Source organism: Trachypithecus francoisi, unplaced genomic scaffold, assembly GCF_009764315.1.
Source record: "Trachypithecus francoisi isolate TF-2019V2 unplaced genomic scaffold, Tfra_2.0 Lachesis_group8, whole genome shotgun sequence".
NCBI lineage: Eukaryota > Metazoa > Chordata > Mammalia > Primates > Cercopithecidae > Trachypithecus > Trachypithecus francoisi.
The window spans coordinates 64,386,259-64,410,967 of NW_022681473.1; the positions used below are offsets into that span (position 1 = coordinate 64,386,259).

The 24,709-nt window shown below is 42.6% G+C and overlaps 1 protein-coding gene and 1 pseudogene across 2 annotated transcripts in view; one reads left to right on the top strand and one right to left on the bottom strand.

The window, feature by feature from the left end:
- The window catches only part of FAM168A (family with sequence similarity 168 member A), a 218,235-nt gene extending 195,587 nt beyond the window's left edge, over positions 1–22,648 (bottom strand). The window contains exon 1 of one of the 2 annotated variants that reach the window (XM_033206102.1): positions 22,090–22,648. The gene's annotated coding sequence lies outside the window, so the exon portion shown is untranslated. The remainder of the gene's footprint in view (positions 1–22,089) is intronic. The other variant, XM_033206103.1, reaches the window with a different exon arrangement.
- On the top strand, positions 3,279–3,957 carry LOC117081337 (annotated as a pseudogene).
- Positions 22,649–24,709: the final 2,061 nt, after the last annotated feature.

The following is a 24,709-nucleotide window of genomic DNA, read 5'->3' on the forward strand; positions in this document are numbered from 1 at the left end:
CAACCCTCTGAGGTAGAACAGATATGCCTTATTAACAGGTGAGAATTTAAGGCTCAGAGAAATTAAATAACTTGTCCATGGTCACACAGCTACTTAACTAAGATCTGAATTAAAGTTTCTCTGACTTTAAAATGGAAGCACTTTTAACCTTGGGTTTTTGCCATTTTTTTCTATTAGTAGAGCCTAATTTAAAATACTTATATTAAAAACATGTAAGATATCAGATTTAAATGCTACCTGATCCTTTTACAAAGTTCTAACACTGTGAGGCAGTCATGGGAGGATGCAAATGAACTATAACCTCATCATACAATTCACTTTCAGAATTCTCCTTTGATCCCCTCAACAAACTTCTGAGGTATGACTCCACCACCACCACTTTACCCTGAGAAAACTGAGGCTCAGAAAGATTTTATGATTTGCCCAAGGCAGAATAGGAACTAAAACCCAGAACTCTGACTACAAACTTACTGCTTATACAGCTTGATCACAATGTCAGACTTAAACATAGGCATGAAGAACTCAAAAATCTGCTGTGGAGATCTTTGCTTATTTTTGAAGAACATCTGTTCACAATTAATAGCAAGTGGAACACTGGGCATGAGGGAGGGAAGGTAGGAGCAACAGAAAGTCCCTTAGGGTCTTAAGCTGCCTAAATGTAAATTTTCCTGTTTCAAAAACACTGGAAGCCCATTCAGTGGAAGAGAACAGGAGCTCTAAGTGACAGAAATGCATTTCGGCACTCTGAACTCCTAAATGTACTCTAGACCACCAAGTGAAAGCTTGCTGGTAATACTGGCTTCCAGGGATTGAGGGCCTACTATGCATCAGACATTATGCTAGGCTTTTTACATACATTGCTCCTAATCTTCTCTGATAGTCCTTTGGGAAGATGGTAGAATCCCTGTTTCACAGATGATCAAACTACAGCTGAGAGGTGAACTGACTGAATCCTGATTGATCTGACCATTGTTCAATCTATAGTGATAGAAAAGCCGATAGGTGGTTGCTTAAATGGGGGGATATAAGGAGAACAAGGAGGGAAAGATTTCAAAGGGGCACCAAGAAACTTTTCTGCTTTGTGGTGGTTTCATGGGTGTATATGTATGTCAAAACTTAGCAAACTGTACATAAAATTTGTATCACTTATTGTAAGTTAATTTTACTTCAATGAAGCTGTTTAGGAGAAAATACACTCACACACACACACACACAATTTTCTTTTGACTAACCACTGACTACCACCCCAGAATATCTGCCCTAAAACCATCTGATCACAGAGAGGCCAGGCCAAAGAGTTCTTTCCTTAACCAATTTAGTTTCAAGTTTATGTAAACAGTTAGTAAAACATCACTGAAAGTTTTAAATACCCAAGAACAACAAATTATTTCCAAGCACTCTACAGCATTTCAGAATATGTTTCCATACAAATGAAATGTTAATTATAAAATGTAGCCTAGTAAAAGAATAAACAGTAAAGTCTTTGGCATCACACAAACCTGGATTGAATCCCATCCTTGCCTCTTACTATGAATCTAATCAGGTTCCTAAATCTGTATTCACCTTCTCATTTATAAAATGAAAGTGAGAATAACAATGCTATCTATCTTAGTCAGTTCAGGCTGCTGTGTATGTAACAGAATATCATAAACATTTATTTTTCACAGGTCTGGAGGCTGGGAAGTCCAAGATCAAGGTACTAGTAGATCTGCTGTCTGGTGACAGTCAGCTTCCTAGCTTGCAGATGGCCCTTTTCTCACTGTATCCTCACATCGTGGAAAGCAGAGAGAGAGGAAATAAGCTCTCTGGTGTCTCTTGTTATAAGGACACTTATAGAGCTCCATCCTAATGACCTAATTACTTCCCAAAAATCCCACCCCAAACATCACACTGAGGATTAGGGTTTCAACATATGAATTTTGGTGGGATACACTCAGTCCACAGCACTACCATTTTCTGAAATCATACTACGTGACAAACACTGAACTAAGCACTCTAGTTGCTTCCTAATAATTATATAATATAAATACCATTATGTCTCCATCTAATGGATAGAGAAAATAAGTTATAGAAAGATTAAGTAACTATATAATATAAATGCCATTATTTTTCTACCTAATAGATGGAGAAAATAAGTTATAGAAAGATTAAGTAACTTTGAAGGTCACACAGCAAGTAAGTACAACAGCTGGGATTTAAACTCACCTTGCAAAATTATTGAGGAATAACTGGAAGGAGGAGGTAAAATATCATCAGTGTCAGTAAAGCATAAATAACAGAATTCCCCCTGCCCACCATTTAGAGCAAGTTTCTCTAAAGAAATCTAGTGTAGGCCGGGCACGGTGGCTCAAGCCTGTAATCCCAGCACTTTGGGAGGCCGAGATGGGCGGATCACGAGGTCAGGAGATCGAGACCATCCTGGCTAACAAGGTGAAACCCCGTCTCTACTAAAAAAATACAAAAAACTAGCCGGGCGAGGTGGCGGGCGCCTGTAGTCCCAGCTACTCGGGAGACTGAGGCAGGAGAATGGTGTAAACCTGGGAGGCGGAGCTTGCAGTGAGCCGAGATCCGGCCACTGCACTGTAGCCTGGGCGGCAGAGCGAGACTCCGTCTCAAAAAAAAAAAAAAAAAAAAAAGAAATCTAGTGTAATTAAATGGAAATTTGTTTAATATTCCATAAATTAAACTTTTAACTGATGAAAGCTAGTGGTAAGCAATTATCCAGTTTATTTCTAATTCACAGTCTATAAAGTAACTATTATTTTTCTCTTTTACTGATGGAGAAAATGAAACTCTGAAATGTTAAATAACCTTCAGTGGTGGCACAGATAGAAGCTGCATCACTTGGATGCAAGCATAAGTCTTCTGACAGGAAATGTGGCTCTTTCTGGTTCAACTTGTTGCTATCCAAGCCACTCAAAAGCAAACTCAATAATTTTTCAGATACCGTTCATTAGGTACCTTAAGCAGTGTCTTGCATAATAGCACAGAATCAAAGTGTCATGGATCTGAACTTTAAAATATTTGCCCTGATACATGTTTACAGTGCTAGCACTTCATAAATGACATCTACACACTAATAATCTTTTCCTCACTTATTTCTGGTTTAGGTCAGAAAATTGATGCTACAATCTGTCAAAATATAATTGTCAATGAGTAAGTAAAAAACAAAAACCAGAAGAAGAGGTGAGAATGACCCACAGACCAACCAACGCCTGTGATCTGTTGCATCCCACGCCCAGTGCCTACGTCCCACCGCCATCGCTGTCACCGCCACCATGCCCGAGAGAAAGGCTGAAGGGGATGCTAAAGGAGATAAAGCCAAGGTGAAGGAGGAACCACAGAGAAGATGAACGAGGTTGTCTGCTAAACCTGCTCCTCCAAAGCTAGAGCCCAGGCCTAAAAAGGCCCCTGCAAAGAAGGGAAAGAAGGTACCCAAAGGGAAAAAGGGAAAAGCTGAGGCTGGCCAGGAGGGGGATAACCCTGCAGAAAATGGAGATGCCAAAACAGACCAGGCACAGAAAGCTGAAGGTGCTGGAGATGCCAACCGAAGTGTGTGCATTTTTACTAACTGTGTACTTCTGGTGCCTGTACAGTTTGAAATACTACTTTTAATCAAGTTTTACAAAAATGCAGAATTTTGTTTTACTTTTTTAAGCTATGCTGTTAGCACACAGAATATGTCATTGTTGTTTTGAGAGGAAGGGGCATATGTCACTAATAGAATGTCTCCAAAGCTGGATTGATACGGGGAAAACACCTTTCCCTTCTAGTTTTGAGAGACTTCCTCTTGGCTCCCAGGAGCAAACTCCCTGACTTTGACACACATGGCCACCTTGACACAAAAGCCTGTGGTATGGAAAAACAAATTTGTTTTTATGTCCTCTTCTCCCTTTCCACCTTTCAGCTAGACGTAACTCCCTTAAACCCAGACATCTGTTGGGACCTGACCTCTAATCATTGGTTACCAGTGTGTTAGGCAATCTGTACTTTCCAGTGATGCCACTGAGATGGCACCTGTCAAAAGAGCAGTGGTTCTGTTTCTAGATTGTGGATCTTCAGGTAAATTCTGTCACTTTCACTTCACTTCCTGAAAGTCAGGGTCGGCTCACGAAAAGTTGTTAAACAACATGCTAAATGTGAAATGTCAACCCTCACTCTAAACCTTCCCTGTTTAGAGCATCAGATGAAGACTTCATTGGGATTTATAGTGGCTTTCTGATTTTTGGTAGTCCATTGAAGAAGGGAGTTTGAAAGTTGTTGTACACTGTTAACGATTGTTTGCCCATGTCCTGCCTGAAATGCCATGATTGTTTATGAAAAGTATCTTTAATACAGCTGGATACAGTTTGGCTTGGGGAAAAAAAACAGAATATAATACTTGTATACCACATTTAGGAGCTAAAAAAACGAATACTTGTATACCACATTTATGAGCTTCTTTCAAATGTATTAAATTTCAAAGGTGGATATAGATATGACTGTCCCCACTTTACATGTGAAAAAACTGAGATTCGCAGAGTACTTAAACAACTGTTCAAGTCAGACAGCTTAGTAAGTGGCTGAGCTGGGGTTCAAATTCAGTTCTTCTGACTCCATGTCCAGAATTGTCCACACATAAGACCTAGTCTTCTTTCAAAAATAAGCTCAGGTTACTCTTCCCCCAAGAACTCTTCCCTAAAAAAAGGTTTGAATACCCTCTCTCTGCTACTTATTTTATAACATCTATAACATTGAACAGTAACTTGGTTTTTCTTTTTTTTTTTTTTTAAATGGAGTCTCCCTCTATTGCCCAGGATGGAGTGCAGTGGCACAATCTCGGCTCACTGCACCCTCCACCTCCTGGGTTCAAGCGATTACCCTGCCTCAGCCTCCCGAGTAGCTGGGACTACAGGCAAGTGCCGCCATGCCCAGCTAATTTTTGTATTTTTAGTAGAGACAAGGTTTCACCATGTTAGCCAGGATGGTCTTGAACTCCTGACCTTGTGATCCACCTGCCTCGGCCTCCCAAAGTGCTGGGATCATAGGCATGAGCCACTGCACCCAGTCAACTTATTTGTTTATATCTTAGCTCTGCTGTACCTGGGAGCTCCTTGAAGCCAGCAACTACACCTAACTCATCTCCGTGTATCATCAAAACCAACCTAACACAGAGGCTGATATCCATGTTGACTAAAACAATGCATAGAGGCATAAGTGATTATTTTTGCTTGCTACAAAGACTTTAATCAGCAAAATATTTTGGGGAATCATAATTAAAATTGCCTGCCAGACTCATGCCTGTAATTGCAGCACTTTGGGAGGCCAAGGTGGGTAGATCACGAGGTCAGGAGATCGAGACCATCCTGGCTAATATAATGAAACCCCATCTCTACTAAAAATACAAAAAAAATTAGCCAGGCATGGTGGCACATGCCTGTAGTCCCAGCTACTCAGGAGGCTGAGGCAGAAAAATGGCATGAACCTGGGAAGCGGAGCTTGCAGTGAGTCGAGAACACGTCACTGCACTACAGCCTGGGTGACAGAGCGAAACTCCGTCTCAAAAAAAAAAAAAAAAAAAAATTGCCTGCCAGAAACTACTGATGGCTTAATAGGGCGGGCAGTTATTAAAAATCCACATTTCCTAAAGTCTCAATCTTTCCACCATCAAACAGTTAAGTCAAGTCTTATATTTCAGTTGTAAAAATCAAATGCACAAGCATTTGATACAATTTGGTTTTACAGCATTTGTTTTACATTATCTATAAATTAAAACTGACCAAAGGTTAATAAAGAGGAAACCTGGAAGCAGAAAAAAGAACTCTAGACTAAGAGTCAGAAAAGCAATCATAAGGTCCCAGTTTCTCCATTTACCAATGTGATCTTCATTCATTCCAAGTGAAATTCCAGGGACCTGTCGTAAATCAAGTTCTTTCTGAGTCTCTTTGTGTCTACTCCGTACACAGCTCCACTGACCCAGCTATGGGCAAAGAGTAAAGGAAAGCTACATGAGAGTGGGCTGAAATAGAGACAACACAAGGGGCAGGGAGCAAGGGGCAACAACAATGATAGAAGACACTCTAACTCAGCCCAGGCCAGGTGCAATGGCTCATGCTATAGTCCCAGCACCTTGGGAGGCCAAGGAGGGCGGATCACGAGGTCAGGAAATCAAGACCATCCTGGCTAAAACAATGGAACCCCGTCTCTAGTAAAAACACAAAAATTAGCTGGGCATCGTGGCGCACGCCTATAATCCCAGCTACTCAGGAGGCTGAGGCAGGAGAATGGCTTGAACCCGGGAGGCGGAGGATGCAGTAAGCCAAGATCATACCACTGCACTCAAGCCTGGGCAACAGAGCAAGACTCTGTCTCAAAAAAAAAAAAAAAAAACTCAGCCCAGAGCAACACGGAGTAACTGACTCATCGGGAAATTACAGCTGTTAATAGGCCAGTTTGAAATGATGAATTCACCTGACATGACTGATGCCTATTCTGTACAAGGTCCCAAGATGGGCTCTGAGAATAAAAGGATGATCAGATACAACTCCTGTCCACTGCAAGTGGAAGAGACCAACAAATAAATGGATAACCACAATCAGAGTAACCCAATTCCAACCTAGGAAATCATGGAAAACCTTCTGGAAAAGGTTATCTCCTAGGCTGAGTCTTAAAGGCTAAATCAGAGTAGACCAATTAACAGTAACAAAGAGATATCTAGGCCAAGAGAACAGCACGTCCAAAGACAGTGAGAAAAGAGGCACTGCACATCTGAAGAACTACAGGCACAGTACAATGCAAACTTCACGAGTACTAGAGGTAAAATGTGCAAGTCAGGAGGAGAGACAATAAATGACAGTGGTGAGGAAGTTGGGGAGAGGATCCTGAACTACCTCAGATACCATACTGGGAAACCTGGACCTCAACTCAAAGGTTTTAAGTCAAGAGTTTCATACTAAATCCTACCTAGGAGACAGTGTCCCTACAGTGACACTTGGTTGAAGGGCAGGCTTTCAGATGTGCTCATTTTAAAGGGTGTTGGTTTTTCCCTTCATAATTATACAGCCTGATCAAAATGTAAATAAACACAGAAAAATATTTTTAAAAACACTCTTTTGCTTCTGGGGCAGGGTATTTATGGAGAAACACTGTACCTCCTCAATGATGATTGATCTAGTTAGAAAGGGGTGTTTTTACATTCACTGACTTTTTTATTGAGATATTGTCTCACTCTGTCATCCAGGCTGGAGTGCAATGGCGTGATCAGTGACCCCTGCAGTCTCAACCTCCTGAGCCCAAGCGATCCTCCCACCTCAGCCTCCCAAGTAGCTGGGATCACAGGCATGTGCCATCACTCTCAGCTAATTTATTTTTATTTTATTGTAGAGATGGAGTCTCCCTATGTTGCCCAGGCTGGTATCAAACTCCTAGGCCCAAGTGATCCTCCTGCCTTGGCTTCCAGAAGTGCTGGTATCACAGATGTGAGCCACCATGGCTGGCCCACTGACTTTTTTTTCTTTTTTTTTTGAGATGGAGTCTCGCTCTGTCACCCAGGCTGGAGTGCAGTGGTGAGATCTCGGCTCACTGCAAGCTTCGCCTCCCGGGTTCACGCCATTCTCCCGCCTCAGCCTCTGGAATAGCTGGGACTACAGTCGCCCACCACCACACCCAGCTAATTTTGCTTTTGTATTGTTAGTAGAGACGGGATTTCACCATGTTAGCCAAGATGGTCTCAATCTCCTGACCTCATGATCCAACAGCCTCAGCCTCCCAAAGTGCTGGGATTACAGGCGTGAGCTACTGTGCCCGATCCACTGACATTTTTAATTGAGAAAGAACTATCAACCTTAGTGAACTCTCCAGAACAATCCAATCTGTTTCAACCAAACACCACAAAGTTTAAAAAGATGATAGAGTCCGAGCACTTTGGGAGACCAAGACAGCAGAGGACTGCCTGAGGCCAGGAGTTCAAGACCAGCCTGGGCAACATAACGAGACTCCATCTCTACCAAAAAAAAGAAAAGAATGATAGAGAGTCAAAGGTCATACCATACCTCCACTGGTTCACCAAGAAATCCAAGCAAATAGCCAGTTTGATCTCTGTTGCCAAGAAGAGACCAAGTAGGCTACAACCAGAAAATCAGTCCCAAAATACAAAAACCAATAAAGTCAGCACTTAATTTCTCTAATAAAGGTGTTTTAAAAGACAAAACATTATTCCTTCTTCATATACTGAAAGTCACAATAAATTCCATACTTCCACTCTAGAAAGATAACATTAATAATAGCTACCATTTATTGAGTAATTAATATTTGCCAAGCACTGTGGTAAGTTCTCTATGAATTATCTTATTCAATCCCCATAACTACATAGGAATTACGTACTATTATTACTACACTTCCCTTTTAAAGGTTACAAAAATGAAACACAGAAAAGTGCAGTAACAAACCCAAGGTCTCATAGCTATTAATGGGATGATCTCTTTAGAAATACATACTGCATCTACTTTGTTCTGGCTTACTCTCTTAATAGCTATGGGAAAATTCATCCCATTAAATTTCTTAGACTACTAAATATCCAAATTATTTAAATAGTTTTACATTTATCATCAAGAAGATTGACCCTGGCCAGGCATAGTGGCTCACGCCTATAACTCCAGCACTTTGGGAGGCCAAGGCAGGTGGATCACCTGAGGTCAGGAGTTTGAGACCAGCCTGACCAACATGGTGAAACCCCATCACTACTAAAAATATAAAAATTACCTGAGCATGGTGGCGCGTGCCTGTAATCCCAGCTACTAGGGAGGCTGAGTAAGGAGAATCACTGGAACCCAGGAGGCAGAGGCTGCAGTGAGCCAAGATCATGCCCCTACACTCCAGCCTGGGTGACAAAGTGAGACTCTGTCTCAAAAAAAAAAAAAAAAAAAAAAGGAGATTGACCCTTTCCCCATAGCAACAAACCATGACCAGATCCTAGTGTACAAAACCACTGCATAACTCTATACTTTGTAGTACCAACATGCACATTAGCTCAGAGTGGGTGAGTTACATCCGGCTCTGTGAAAACTGGTTCACTCACTTAGCACTGTCTCAGTTACTCCACAGAAATGTACTAAGCCCCTGCTAGGTTCCAAGTATCAAGGATATACAAATAATCAGTGAGACACTGTCTCTGGAAGACAGTATGTCACATAGGAAAAAGCACTCATAGGTTTCGGAGGCAGAAAAGTCTGGGGATTAAATCCCACCCTAGTCACTTATTGACTGATGGGCCTGCATAGGCTCAACATCTCTGAGCCTCTGTTTTCTTACACATAAAATAATTATGACCACCACAGCAGGGTGCAGTGACATACACCTGTAGTCCCAGCCATGCAGGAAGCTGAGGCAGGATGATCACTTGAGTCCAGGAGTTCAAGACCAGCCTGGGCAATAGCAAGACTCCATCTCAAAAAAAATAAAAAATCATCATCATCATTTTTTTAAATGTCTAAAACTAAAAAATATGGCCACATACACACAGAAAAATTGTCAGGTTTAAGTAAGATAACAAGGCCTAGCACAATGTCGATACACAATGAATGTTATTTCCCACCCCCAGAACAAAGGTTTCAGGCTATACAGGGGTGTTAACTGGAAGATAAAACAATGTTTAGCACTACGACTTGTCTAGACTACTTCTTTCTCCATTCTCCTCTGTCCAATCACAGTGAAAAACCGAAGTCATTATACAAGATTATTTGCCTATGACTTTATCTGTACCTCTGTCTTTTTCTATTGTAAATGTACCAGGCTAAGGGTAGGGAGACCTAATATACCTCAAAAATCACTCTTATGCATAGCTATGGATAGTTCTCTAAAAGCCACTTCACACCTTTCCTTAACTACAACATGGAGAAAAGTAAGCACCAAGCCCAATTAATTTTCTAACATCCTGACAAAGTTGTGAAACTGTTCAATTCTAAAGGTTTTTTATTCTAAGGCAAAGAAAAAACTGCATTCACATTGGCTTTCAAACAGTATTTTTAGTAAAGGTTTGACAACATCAGCTATTCCCCCAATAAGAAATAAGTAAAGCCTAGAAACATAATCATATCAACAAATAAAAATATATCATCCTATACTGAATCAAGGCAGTGACACCAAACTGTAATAGTGTCATTGCATTCTTCATGGACATGTTTAAAAAAAAAAAAATTTAGTTTCAGTTTCATTAAAGAATGTTCTTGCTGGACGCAATGGCTCACACCTGTAATCCCAGCATTTTGGGAGGCCGTGGGTGGATCACCTGAAGTCAGGAGCTCGAGACCAGCCTGGCCAACGTGGCAAAAACCCTGTTTCTACTAAAAATACAAAAATTAGCCAGGCATGGTTTCGGGCGCCTGTAATCCCAGCTACTTGGGTGGCTGAGGCAGGAGAACAGCTTGAACCCAGGAGGCGGAGGTTGCAGTGAGCCCAGATTGCACCATTGCACTCCAGCTGGGGTGACAAAGCGAGACTACATCTTAAAAAAAAAAAAAAAAAGTCCTTGAAGTCGTAAAAACTATTAATTATAGCCAGGCACAGTGGTACAGAGCTGTAGTCCCAGCTATTGCAGAAGCAGAAGCAGGAGGAGCACTTGATGCCAGGAGTTCAAGACCAGCCTGGGCAACACAGCAAAACTCCACCTCAAAAAAAAAGTATTAATTTTATTTATTTTTTTTTTTTTTTTTTTTTTTTTTTTTTTTTTTTTGAGGCGGAGTCTCGCTCTGTCGCCCGGACTGGAGTGCAGTGGCAGATCTCAGCTCACTGCAGCTCCGCCTCCCGGGTTTACGCCATTCTCCTGCCTCAGCCTCCGAGTAGCTGGGACTACAGGCGCCCGCCACCTCGCCCAGCTAGTTTTTGTATTTTTAGTAGAGACGGGGTTTCACCGTGTTAGCCAGGATGGTCTCGATCTCCTGACCTCGTGATCCGCCCGTCTCGGCCTCCCAAAGTGCTGGGATTACAGGCTTGAGCCACCGCGCCCGGCCAATTTTATTAAATCTTAATCCTAATATACATCTGTTTCATATTCTGTGTGAAGAAATGGAAAAATGGAATGTACACATAAAGCATTCCTTTTTTATTTATTATTTTTTTTTTTTTTTTTTTTTTTTTTTTTTTTTTTTTTTTTTGAGGCGGAGTCTCGCTCTGTCGCCCGGACTGGAGTGCAGTGGCCAGATCTCAGCTCACTGCAAGCTCCGCCTCCGGGTTTACGCCATTCTCCTGCCTCAGCCTCCGAGTAGCTGGGACTACAGGCGCCCGCCACCTCGCCCAGCTAGTTTTGTATTTTTAGTAGAGACGGGGTTTCACCGTGTTAGCCAGGATGGTCTCGATCTCCTGACCTCGTGATCCGCCCGTCTCGGCCTCCCAAAGTGCTGGGATTACAGGCTTGAGCCACCGCGCCCGGCCAATTTTATTAAATCTTAATCCTAATATACATCTGTTTCATATTCTGTGTGAAGAAATGGAAAAATGGAATGTACACATAAAGCATTCCTTTTTTATTTATTATTTTTTTTTTTTTTTTTTTTTTTTTTTTTTTTTTTTTTTTTTGAGGCGGAGTCTCGCTCTGTCGCCCGGACTGGAGTGCAGTGGCCAGATCTCAGCTCACTGCAAGCTCCGCCTCCGGGTTTACGCCATTCTCCTGCCTCAGCCTCCGAGTAGCTGGGACTACAGGCGCCCGCCACCTCGCCCAGCTAGTTTTTGTATTTTTAGTAGAGACGGGGTTTCACCGTGTTAGCCAGGATGGTCTCGATCTCCTGACCTCGTGATCCGCCCGTCTCGGCCTCCCAAAGTGCTGGGATTACAGGCTTGAGCCACCGCGCCCGGCCAATTTTATTAAATCTTAATCCTAATATACATCTGTTTCATATTCTGTGTGAAGAAATGGAAAAATGGAATGTACACATAAAGCATTCCTTTTTTATTTATTTATTTTTTTTTGAGATGGAGTCTAGCTCTGTCGCCCAGGCTGGAGGGCAGTGGCACAATCTCGGATCACTGCAACCTCTGCCTCCCCAGTTCAAGAGATTCTGCTGCCTCAGCCTCCTGAGTAGCTGGGATTACAGGTGTAAGCCACCATGGCCAGCTAATTTTTGTATTTTTAGTAGAGACGGGGTTTCACCATGTTAGCCAGGCTAGTCTCAAACTCTTGACCTCAGGAGATCCACCCGCCTCGGCCTCCCAAAGTGCTGGGGTTACAGACATGAGCCACCGCACCCAGCCTCACATAAAGCATATCTGCTGCATATTAAGGCACAAGAATTGTCTCAAAGAAAAGCACTAAAGCACTTGTGTAATTGAGTTGCAAGCTGTACTAGCTGCTTCTTTTCATAAACACCATTTTTACTTGAAAAAAACGACTGGCAGAAAAATTTTGATTATTCAGACTTGGATGTTTGGCAGACAATTTTTCGAAAATGAACAATGTGAGACTGTCACTTCAACGAAAACAACTGTCACTATTGGTTGCCAATGATAAAATTTGAGCTTTCAAGTGAAAATTAGAAAAGACTTGTCTGATGAGATGAGTGGTGATATTAACAAATGTGGGTTCTTAAACATTATACAATTCAGAAGATCTGCACATGGCCAGGCGCGGTGGCCCACATGTGTAATTCCAGCACTTTGGGAGGCTGAGGTGGGGGGATCACTTGCACCCAGGAGTTGGAGACCAGCCTGGACAACACAGTGAAATCCCATCTCTACAAAAAAATACAAAAATTAGCAGGACACGGTGGCCTGCACCAGAAGTCTCAGCTACTCGGGGAGCTGACATGGCAGGATTACATGATCACATGAGCCCAGGAAGTTGAGACCAAAGTGAGTTGTGAATGCACCACTGCACTCCAGTGTGAAACCTGGTCTCAAAAAAGAAGCTCCACATAACTCAGTAATATAGATTGAATTGCCTCCCCCCAAAATTCATAAATTGAAGCCCTATTCCTCAATGTGATAGTAGCTGGAAATGGATCCTTTGGGAGATAATTAGGTTTAGATGATTTATAATTAGGTTTAGATGAGGTCATGAGGGTGGGGCTGCCATGATGGGATTAGTGCCTTTAAAAAGAGACACCAGAGAGCTTGCCTGTTCACTCGCACTTATTCTTTCTCTCTCTCTCTTCTCCCTCTCCAATCCACCATGTGAGGAAACATCGAGAAGGTGGCCATCTAGATGCCAGTAAGACAGCCCTAACCAAAAACTGGCCATGCTGGAACACTGATCTTGGACTTCTTTCTAGCCTGCAGCACTGAGAGAAAATAAATTTTTGTCGTTTAAACCATCCAGTCTATGGCATTTTGTTATGGCAGCCGGAGCAGACTAAGATACTCAGTGAACCAATATTTTCCAACTGACCAATGCATAATGCTACAAAAATTATGCATGGATAAAAGATCTATTTAAAGTACATAACAGACCAATGGTTTTTCTTGGAGAAATAAGCAAATTATAAAATAATAAAGAAAAAACAGACCAATGGATTTTAATGTAACAGAGCATGAAAAGCTCAGTGATATGGTTCAGACTGTACACGGCAATGAACCTTAACAAACTACCAATTGTCAAGTTTTGGTGTAACACGGGTGTCCAACCTTTTGGCTTCCCTGGGTTACACTGGAAGAAAAATTGACTTGGGCCTCACATAAAACACACCAACACTAACAATAGCTGATAAGCTTAAAAAAAAAAGAAAAGAAAAGGAAAAAAAGTGTGTATAATTTTCATGATATCCACCACAGATAAGCAAAAAAGTTCTCACATTCAAAGGGCTGGACATGACTGGGGTAGTATCAAAGAGGAATATCCACAATTACATAAAAACAGTCCTCCTTCTGGCTGGGCGCGGTGGCTCACAGCTGTAATCTCAGCACTTTGGGAGGCCGAGACGGGTGGATCATGAGGTCACGAATTCGAGACCAGCCTTGGCAAGATGGTGAAACCCCCCCTACTATAAATACAAAAATTAGCCGGGCGTGGTGGTGCATGCCTACAGTCCCAGCTACTTGGGAGGTTCAGGCAGGAGAATCACTTGAACTCAGCAGGCGGAGGCTGTGGTGAGCTGATATCATGCCATTGCACTCCAGCCTAGGCAATAAGAGCAAAACTCTCTTAAAAGAAAAAAAAAAAATTCCTCCTTTTTCTAATTACCTATCTATGCGGGACTGGATTTTCTTTATATTCCATGCAAAACAACAAACTGCAACAGACTGAATGCAGAGGCAGATTCAATAAGATACTAGAGATTTTTAAAAATGTAAAATATTATTCTAATTTTTTTCATTTAGAATAATATACTTATTTTCATTAGAATATGCTAACACAGCTGAGGGCAGTAGCTCACACCTGTAATCCCAGTACTTTGGGAGGCTGAGGCAGAAGAATTGCTTGAGCCTAGGAGTTCGAGACCAGCCAGGGTAACAGAGCAAGATCCTGTCTCTACAAAAAAATTTTAAAATAACCAGGCATAGTGGCACATGCCTGTAGTCCCAGCTACTTAGGAGGCTGAGGTTGAAGGGTCGCTTCAGCCTAGTAGGTCAAGACTGCAGTGAGCCATGACTGCGCTACTGCAAGCAAAAGTTCTTTGGAGTCGTCAACAAATATGAATGTGAAGACACCAAAATGTTTGAGAACTGTTGTTACATAGCAATAAGCAAGAACACACTATACCTACATACAAGAACGTAAATGAATCTCACAAATATGTAATATAGGAAAAGCCAGTCATACCTATGAAATGTCATAAACAGGCAAAAATAATCTACAGCACTGGAAGTCGTTGGTTTCCTTGGAGGAGGGGATAATGTTTCCTTTCTTGATCTGAATGCTGGTTATATATTTTGTGCCTTTTTTTCTATGTACCTAAATATAATTTATTTTTAATTTATATTTTCTATATAAATATACACACATCTGCCTTATGTTCACCTACAGAAGTTTTGTTCACACTGGTCCAGAGTAGAACTGACTGACACGTCTTTTTTTTTAAACAGATCCTCAGGTGATGCTAAAGAGTAGCCAGATACTACCCTAAGAAGGTAGAAGGCTGAAGACTACTGATTTAGGCTGGGCGCAGGCTCATGCTTGTAATCCCAGCACTTTGGGAAGCCGAGGCAGGCAGATCATCTGAGGTCAGGGGTTCAAGATCAGCCTGGCCAACATGGTGAAATCCCATCTCTACCAAAAATACAAACAATTAGCCAGGCATGGTGGCACGCGCCTGTGGTCCTAGCGACTCGAGAGGATAAGGCAGGAGAATCGCTTGAACCTGGGAGGAAGAAGGGTTGCAGTGAGCGGGGATCGCACCACTGCACTCCAGGCTGGGAGACAAAGCGAGACTCTGCCTCAAAAAAAAAGAAAAAAGAAGACGACTACTGATTTAACAGCTTAAACCCAGGAAGATTTATATGCAGTACAACAAAAAGAACAATGGCTCTGGAGCCAGGCAGATCAGGTTTTTAAATATGAGCTTTTCTTCTCTTACTAGCTATGTAAATAAATGCAAACTAGTTAATCATTATATGCCTCAGTTGCTTCCATTTCTTCTTCTGTGAAATGGTCACAATTCCTTATACAGTAGAAACGTGAGGATTAAATTCTATCTATAAGGAAAAGAAAGCACCCAGCATACTGCCTGCCATAGATACTCAAATGGTACGTACCTTTTGTCTTTCCCTACTAATTCCCTACTTGTCTTAAGGCCTAAGACAAATTACCCTTTTGAATCTTTTTTTCATTTATTTATTGAGACATAGCCTTGCCCATGCTAGAGAGCAGTGGTGTGACCATAGCTCACTGTAGCCTCAAATTCCTGGGCTCAAGTGATCCTCCTACCTCAGCCTCCAAAATAGCTAGGAACACAGGTGCATGCTACCACATCCAGCTAGAGACTGGATCTCACTATGTTGGTCAGATCGGTCTTGAACTCCTGGGCTCAAGCGATCCTTCCACCTTGGCCTCCTTAAGTGCTGGGATTATAGGTGTGAGCCACTGAACCCAGCTACCCTCTTAGAGTCTTAATTTCTTCATCCTTAAAATGAAAACAATGCCACATGACCAACCTAAGAACTATATATCAAATAAAATAGTACCACTATACTTGCATAAGTAGCATAGCTATTATTTACTGATAAAGACATTTGCTATCAACACAAAAGATAGAGGAAGACACATTAGAAAACTAAAATACTTAGAAAAATTATAAAACAGAGGCTAGAAAAGAAATACAAGTTAGCAGAAATCGTCAAGCTTGAGGGACATGATCAGAAGGCAAATCAAGATCATAATCTCAAGTCAGCCAGGGATTGAAGTTTACTGTGAAAAATATATCACCTCAGGGTTCCTTCAAAACATCTATATCTAAGAAAAAGCACAACCTATATCATCATAAAATAGGCATACTCTGAAAGGACCCAGACACCTGCCTAAACGGCAGGAGGAGGAGTTGTGCTGGAACTTTATAAACTGAGGTTTCCTCAGAGTGTCTTCATACAGAAAATAATGGCTCATTTAATAAAATGTTAAACTTTCAGATAAACATAATTTGACAAAAAAATTCTATACCATTGTTTTCAACACCAAAGATATGCATAACTGTCCAAGGAGCTAAATTTAACAAAATAAAGCAAGAAATATGAACTTGGTTTAGTCTCTTTGCTCTTCAATATTTTACAACTTTGAGTTGATTTCTGTTAACATACCAGGGGTCGGCAAGCTACGGCCCACCCATGGCCTATTTTTGTACGGCCTGTGAGTTTTCACATTCTTAAAACCACATAAAAGGAGGAGAAAGAGAAGGGGAAGGAGAAGAAAGAATGGAGAGAAGCAAGAGGAGGGGCTTGGGGAAGGAGAAGAACGTGGAGGGAGACGGGGAAACAAAAGGGAAGGGGAGTAGAAGGGAAGAGAAAGAACAACAGAGGCCATATGTGGCACAAAATATTTTCTACAAAAAGCATTTGTCAGCCAGGCATGGTGCCACATGCCTGCATTTGTAAGCACTTTGGGAGGCCGAGGCAGGAGGATCACTTGACCAGGACAACATAATGAGACCTTGTCTCTACAAAAAAACAAACAAAAAGAAAGTATTACTGGGTAATGGGACTAAAAACAATACTTTTGCTTTTTACTTTTTGTAATTTTTAGTTTCTACATTATTTAATGGTGGAAGAAATAAAGTTTTTTTTAAGTTAAAAAATAAGAATAAATAAGAATAAAGCAAGTCAGAATATTTATCCTATAATTCTATTTATAAAAAGTTGCAAAGGTAAAAAATATATGGTTTAGGGATATGCACATATTTGGTAAAAATATGAAGAAAAGCAAAGAAATGATTCACATAAAATTTAGCAAACTGTTTACCTCTGAGGGAGAGAGAAGGTGGGAGACTCAATCAAGTAGGACCTCACAAGAGGCTTTAAAGGTACTAGAAATCTCCTTTTTGTTAAGCTGGGTAGCAAGCAGAAAGTCTTCAATTTGTTATTCTTTAAGTTGTGGGTTTATGTTAAATATACTTTTATACATATGACATATTTTACAATTTAAAAAAAGATATAAATGGGGTTGACAAATTAGAATTTGGGGGCTGTAACCCAGACTTTTCCACTGACTTGTGTAACCTTAAACAAGTCATTTAACCTCTCAAAGCATAATTTTTCTTCTTATTTCATTAATGAGGAAGCTAACGCTAACATCTGTTTAGGACTTTGGTATTTAAAGAACTGTTTAAACTTCCCAGACTGTAAACATGCAAAAATACATGAGATCATAATACAAAATAATACCTCATTAATATATACCACAATACTAAGAACTCATTGGTAGGGCACACAAGGCTATTGATTCTAGCCTCTGCCTATCTTTCTAACAATAAAGGCAACAACTAATATATTTTTAATATGTACTAAAAAACATACTGTGTTCAATGCTTTCCATTGATTATCTTATTTAATCCTCAAAACAATCCTATGATATTAATTCTATTATCCCCACTTTACAGATGAGCTCATTGTGTCCAGTGTCACACAGCTAATAGTTAAGTGGTAGACAGACTTCAAAACCCACATTTAACCACAGCATTTATTTTGCCTCATTTTTCTCACCATATTTCATTTGTCTATCTTTCCCATGACACTAAAAGCTCCTTGACAACTACTTTCTGTTCATTTTTATTTCCCCTGGCACTTAGCAGACATTCATTAAATAAATAGTGAACAGATATTTCATATATGTACAGTGTTTTCAGGACATGAACTGGTTTGTTCTCCTTGACAGCCTTGTGAAGTATGAAAGTTTGATTGTGTGACAGGGTCTCACTCTGTAACCCAGACTGGAGTGCAGAGAAGCATGATCATGGCACACTGCAGCCTTGACTTCCCTGGCTCAAGCAATCCTCCCACCTCCCTCCTGAGTATCTGGGATTACAGGTGTAGGCTACCACACCCAGCTAATATTTTTTTTTTTTTTTTTTTGTAGAGACGGGTCTCCGTATGTTGCCCTCACTGGTCTCGAACTCCTAGGCTCAAGCAATCTTCCCAGCTCAGCCTCCCAAAGTCTGGGATTATGGGCGTGAACCACTGTGACGGCGCAAGTTTTTTTGGTTTCTGAGGTTTTTTTGTGTATTTTTACCTTTTTAACCAAATTTAAGTGTACAATTCAGTAGTATGAATTATGTTCACAATGTTTTGCAGCCATTACCACTAAATATGAAAGGGGATTTTTTTGTTTTGTTTTTTTTGAGACAGAGTTTCACTCTTGTTGCCCAGGCTGGAGTGCAATGGCGTGATCGTGGCTTACTGTCCACCTCCCCAGTTCTAGCAATTCTCCTGCCTCAGCCTCCTGAGTAGCTGGGATTACAGGCACCTACTATGCCTGGCTAATTTTTGTATTTTCAGTAGAGATGGGTTTCACCATGTTGGCCAGGCTGGTCTCGAACTCCTGACCTCAAGTGATCCGCCCACCTCAGCCTCCCAAAGTGCTGGGAGCCAGCACTTTGGTGATAAAAATCAAGGTTTTTAATGACTTGATTGAAATCACTCAGCTTTCAAGTAGTAGAACCGGGATTTGAATCCAGGACTCAACTCCTAAACTCACAGGCTATTCATTCCACCAAGGCTTCTATCTACCAACACCTCCATCTGCTCTCTTCTCACCAAGATATCTGGAGGATCAAATGAGGTAAAGATACAAAAACACATTACTACTACACAAGTGACCACGGCTGTGGAAAAAAAAATCCACCAACACATTTCTTCCAGGCAATTACTTTTCATTTTGGACTCTCAAAAGCTAGGGCTTTAATATAAACATCCCGCCTCTAGACCAAGCCCGCAGATCTGCAAAAACAATGTCTAGACCCCAGAGTAAAGTTATGAGGGATATGCTTGCATTAGATTACAGTCTCAATGAATTACAGGTAACTGCTCAAACCTGATTTCTATTATAATACAGAAAGCTTCCTCACTACAAAACACTTTCAATTCAAAGGATAAGTCCAACTTTCCATCATTCTGCCCATTTTGGAGCTAAAAAAAAAAAAGATTCTAAATGGTATTTTTATGTGCTCAACTGGGAAAGCCAAGGAAAATGGTTTGTTTGTGAGTTAAACTCTGAAGCTTGAACAAAAATAAAAAGAATTATTTCAATCCCAATGGTGCCAATTTGATCTTCTTTACATCCCTCCTCATTTTTTTTCAGTCTGAGCTCTAATCAACAGCCACTTTATGTTTAACATATTATAACAGTTAATGCAATTAGGTCCAGAAAACTGTTTCTCTAATGATGTTCCCTCCACTTACACTCCTGCGTACCTTCCATTATCACCATTCTGCCCTAAGAATGAGCATATCGCTAAGGTTTAAATCGAATTTCTGATGAATAGATGGAGATATTGTTTCTGTAGTTAACACAATGCACCTACATCAACATTATTCTCTAAAAAATAAAATAAAATGACTCAATATGCTTTATTTATTCACATCTGACAAAATTCTGATCACCTGAATTCCTCTGGAAGAAAATTCAATCTTTAGAAATACAGTCCAATTATTTTCAATCTTATCAATGTCAAAAGACAATCATATGAAAAACCCCATCAGTACCAAACCATCTCACCAATGAATATTTATGACATTTCCATATTTCCTGTCTTCTCTCTGTTTACATAAAGCAGTGGTGCCAAGACTCATCTCAGGATTATTAGCCTGCAATACAATGATGGGCCTAATTGCCTTGCAAACCAGGACACTAACAAATGGCGTCTTCAAGCAATCAATTTAAAAAGGGGGTAAAAAAGACCCAAGCTCTTTTTGCCTATGTGCATGTTGCCTACCTACAAAATAAATTCAGTCTCATATTTTTCAGGCTTACTCATTAGTTCTCAAGCAAGGAATGCACCCTTAACAATCTCAAGCTCATCAATCTATTTAAATTTCAAATTCCAGGTATAGTTTTTAAATGCACCAGGAGGAGAGGGGAAAGGAAAAGGCAGAGACATTATATAGAAAGATATCTATTATATTTCAGTTTATCTTCTCCCACCTTTAGTTTGGAAGTATGCTCCTTTTCCCCTAACTTACTTTTTATGATATACAAATAACAGAAGACACCCTCCCCTCCTTAATTCTACCTTAACTAAATCCCCTTTCAACTTTACCCTTTGGGCTGACTTGACTTCCAAATTATACTAATATAAATAAAACAAACAAAAAGATCAACCGAACAGATTAAAATGGCCCCTAAGAATGAGATGTTCTCTTCTGTGTCCCCTGCAAAGTCCCCTCTAACAGGCTTACTGCCTCTCCCCCAACCACAGCCACCAAGGCTGTCCATTTAAGTATTCCAACCCTTAACCCTCACGTGTCTCTTGGAGGCCATCCCAATTCTTCATCTCCAAAATAATCCAACCCATTTCCACCCCACTCTCCGGCACAGCTCACTGTCCCTCTCCATCCTCTCTGCCCCATCCATACCAACAACTCCAGGTCTCCCATTCCTTAAATTTCCCCTGTGCCACCTCACCATCAGCAACCACCTCCCCAGGCCTACCAGCTCATCTCCGAAAGTCCTTTTCCAAAACTCCCTCTGCCACCTTGGCCAAGGGACATTTTCTTCAAGATACCACCCCCCAACTTTGCTCACCCCTGCCACTATCCTTTCAATGAATGCAGCCCAGTGATGTTTTATGTGCCCTCTGCCTTGACCCTGCAACCAAGGAGCCACCATGCCCTTTCCAGTGATTGTAAGATCACCCTAAATCCAACCCACTGTGCCCCACACTCCATTTCCATCCCTGTCCTCCCATTTCGGGCCTGACTTCCAATGTGACCCCTTCCTGCCAGCTCACCATCACACTCCCCTCACTGAATGTTTCACCTCCACCAACTCCTATTCCAACCTCCATCAGCCCACCCCAGGAAACCCCCAAATTGCACTCCTCTGCTCTATCCTAACCCATGCTATTCCTTAAGTCTCCACAAATTCCACCAGCCCCAGATGACAAACACCCACTTCAAGCTCAGGTCTCAACCCATGCCAAGCCCCTCACCCCCAACTCCTGCCACCTCCATCATCCTGCCCCAGGTCCACCCCAAATTCCACCCTCCTGAATTAACACTCCGCAGGGTCCTGTTCAACCCTGTACATGCCACTCACTCTCCGTTGAAATCATTCCCCTACCCCTCACCCCAGCTCAGATCCCAAGCTGTCAACTGCTCCAGGCCAAACCCAAATCACCACCCTCATTCAGTCCCCTCCCCCATTAAAAGCCATCCCACCCTAGTCTCATTTTCCACCTCGCCCCAAGACCAACCCGAATTCCAACCCGACGCCCCCATCCCACTCTCCTGTCCCAGGTTGTTATTCTCCATCAAAAGTCCTCCTCCCTGGTCGCCCGCCCCCCAACCTGCTTGGGTCCACCCTCACCCCACCCCCAGCCAGCGCCTGGACAAGTCTCCCCCACCAGCCCGCCGTTCCATCGCGACCTGAACCCCCTCCCCACAACCTGCACGGGGGCTCCGCAGCCCCCACTCTCATTCTCGCCAGCGCCACTGGCCCAGGCTCAGGACCAGCGGACTGGGTGGCGGGGGGAGTCTCCTCACCGGTGAGCAGCTGCAGGCGAAAACGGCGGCGGCGGCGGCGGCTGAGGCGGCGATGCCCTTGTCTTCTCCGGAGGCTACGGCGGCGACGCTCTCGCTCCCTCGCCCGTGTCCAGTAGGGTGAAGGATGGCGCGCGGGGACCAGAGCCGCCTCCTCCTCAGCGACTCGGCTCTGAATCCTCTGCAGTAGCCGCCGAGGAGCCCGACGGGTTGGGGGAGGGGACGCTCGGCTGCGGGCGAGGGAGGAGGAGACGGAGGGAGGAGGCGGGGGACCGCGGAGAAGGGCAGGGAAGGAGGAGCCGGCGCCGCGCTGCGACACGTCCCACAGCCTCAGAGCGCCGGGACCACAACTCCCGGCATGCCCTGCTTTAGCCCGCGCGCGGCCTGAGCCTGCCGCCGCCAGCCCGGTGCAGAGGGGCCGCGCCCTCTCCGGTCACGCACAATGGAATAAAGCCAACCATCCGCTGGCAGACTCTGTAGACTCAAAGACCACCTGTGAGGAAAGTCAGGTCGCCCGAGGCCCCATCCCCCAGGGGCCGTACTCGCAACGTCTCCATCACGCTTTGCGCGCGCGCACACACACACACACACACCTCCCTCCCTCCCTCTCTCCCTCTCTCCCTCTCTCCCTCTCTCCTCTCTCTCCTCTCTCTCCTCTCTCTCCTCTCTCCTCTCTCTCTCCTCTCTCTCGCCGCCCCCCTCGCGACTACACCTCCCAGCATGCCCCTCAGCTTCCCATTCTCCTTCCGGACCCTTCTCAGACCCGACACTACAGTTCCCAGGGAGTGTGGTCCCTGCGAAATGCTGGGAAATGCAGTTCTTGATTCTTCCTCCATGTTAAGGGAAGGAATATGCCAGCCCACCGAGAATGGGCCTTGATGGGCTAGATCACCTGTAATTCTGTTCTTCCCTCGCCATCTCTGTTTCAGTTGTCTTTCACCAGAACTAATGCCGGATCTTTCTCGCTGGTCTCCCTGGAAATTTGAGGACGATTCGGCAACTTGAATCCAAACGACAAAGCCCATACTTCTTGACCCAGCTCCATTACTTTTAAGAATTTACCTTAAAAAGATAATCGAACAATTTCGAAAAGATGAATGCACAAAGTTGTTATATGACGTAGTTAATTATGGGGGGAGTAAATGTTCATCAATAGGGTGCTGCTTAAATAAGGCGTGACATATACATACAATGCAATACTAAGGGGCCATTTAAAATGATGATATAAATCTATTGATATGAAAAGCTATTCACAATTTATTCTTCAGGGAAAAAAACATTACAGAACAGCGTGTCTACACGGGTACATTTATGTGATGTTTGACACAATATTCTGTAAGCATGGAGAGATTTCAGGAAAGAGGTTCGCCAAAATATTAGCAACGATTATCTTGGGGGAAAGGGTGTCAGATTGCACGTAGGTTATTTTTGTTTTTTGAGACGGAGTCTGGATCTATAGCCAGGCTGGAGTACAGTGGGGCGATTGCGGCTCACTGCAACCTCTGCCTCTCGGTTTCAAGCGATTCTCCTGCCTCAGTCTCCTGAGTAGCTGGGATTACAGGCGCGCGCCACGCCCAGCTAATTTTTGTATTTTTAGTAGAGATAGGGTTTCACTGTGTTGGCCAGGATGGTCTCGATCTCCTGACCTCCTGACCCGCCCGCCTCAGACTCCCAAAGTGCTGGGATTACAAGCATGAGCCACCGTGCCCGGCTGTAATTTTTATTTTCATATTGTTTGAATTGTTTAAAAGGAGCACATAACAACTGTTTTTTGTTTTCTTTTGTTTTGTTTTTTGTTTTGTTTTAATTGTAAGAGATCGTAGTGTCACTATATTGCCCAGGCTGGTCTCAAACTCCTGGCCTCAAGAGACCCTCCTGCCTCAGCTCTCAAAAGTGCTGGGATTACAGGCGTGAGCCACACTACACCTGGACAATTTTTTAAGCCGTACTACTTCCACAAAACATAATTTCCAAATCTAACCTTTCTTTGTTGCGTAGATGCTTTCCATGACTTCCCATTGCCTCATTCACGCTTCAGCACTGTGCCTGCCTGGTTTTAATAGTTACACTCTTTAATCCCAGCACTTTGGGAGGCCGAGACGGGCGGATCACGAGGTCAGGAGATCGAGAGCATCCTGGCTAACACAGTGAAACCCCGTCTCTACTAAAAATACAAAAAAAAAAAAAAAAAAAAACTAGCCGGGCGAGGTGGTGGGCACCTGTAGTCCCAGCTACTCGGGAGGCTGAGGCAGGAGAATGGCGTAAACCCGGGAGGCGGAGCTTGCAGTGAGCTGAGATCCGGCCACTGCACTCCAGTCCGGGCGACAGAACGAGACTCCGCCTCAAAAAAAAAAAAAAAAAAAAATAGTTACACTCTTAAAACAAATAATAGTAGTCACTTCCAATTCATAAAGTTAGAAGGGAGAATTTTCTCAATTTTCAATGCGCCTTCTCAAAATTTTTCCTTTTCTGGTCTTTCCACACCCATTTTCTCCTTTTCTCTTATTCTTCAAACTCAAGCCAAAGTCCTACCTTCCCTAGAACATATTTAGACACACTGATTTTCCTTGTATCTGAATTCTTTTTTTTTTTTTTTTTTGAGACAGAGTCTTGCTCTGTCGGC